At 42.3% G+C, this 681-nt stretch overlaps 1 non-coding gene across 1 annotated transcript; it reads left to right on the forward strand.

The window, feature by feature from the left end:
- Positions 1-164, forward strand: LOC119939764. The gene has a single exon (XR_005454727.1). It is a non-coding gene; the product is annotated as a U1 spliceosomal RNA (small nuclear RNA).
- Positions 165-681: the final 517 nt, after the last annotated feature.

Raw genomic sequence — 681 nt, forward strand, 5'->3', positions numbered from 1 at the left:
ATACTTACCTGGCAGGGGAGACACCATGATCACGTAGGTGGTTTTCCCAGGGTGAGGCTCCGCCATTGCACTCCGGCTGTGCTGACCCCTGCGATTTCCCCAAATGCGGGAAACTCGACTGCATAATTTGTGGTAGTGGGGGACTGCGTTCGCGCTCTCCCCTGTTTCGCTGGTATAAGAACAGGTTTAAGTATGTACAAGAGCAGTGTTTAAGCGTGCAGCTGCTTTTTTGTGTTATGGCGGAAGAGTAAGTTTGCGTTTTGTGATTCGAGTTACCTGGCTTTTTTTTCAGCTGTGGTTGTTGTACTATTAGAATTCTCATAGGTTGTTAATAAAGCGCCATTTCTTTGGGCTTTTTATGTCTCTCATCATCATCATCAATCGTATTTATTGAGCGTTTACTATGTGTAGAGCACTGTACTAAGCGCTTGGGAAGTACAAGTTGGTAACATGTAGATACAGTCCCTACCCCAACAGTGGGCTCACAGTCTAAAAGGGGGAGACAGAGAACAGAACCAAACATACTAAATAAAATAAATAGAATAGATATGTACAAATTAAATAAATAGAGTAAAAAATATGTGCGTACATGTACATGTACAAATATGTACAAACATACATACATATACCTCAAGTTTCGGGTGGTCTTGGTCGGTGGGGATTTACGGGACTTATGATCTT

Source organism: Tachyglossus aculeatus, chromosome 17 (assembly GCF_015852505.1).
Source record: "Tachyglossus aculeatus isolate mTacAcu1 chromosome 17, mTacAcu1.pri, whole genome shotgun sequence".
Lineage (NCBI taxonomy): Eukaryota > Metazoa > Chordata > Mammalia > Monotremata > Tachyglossidae > Tachyglossus > Tachyglossus aculeatus.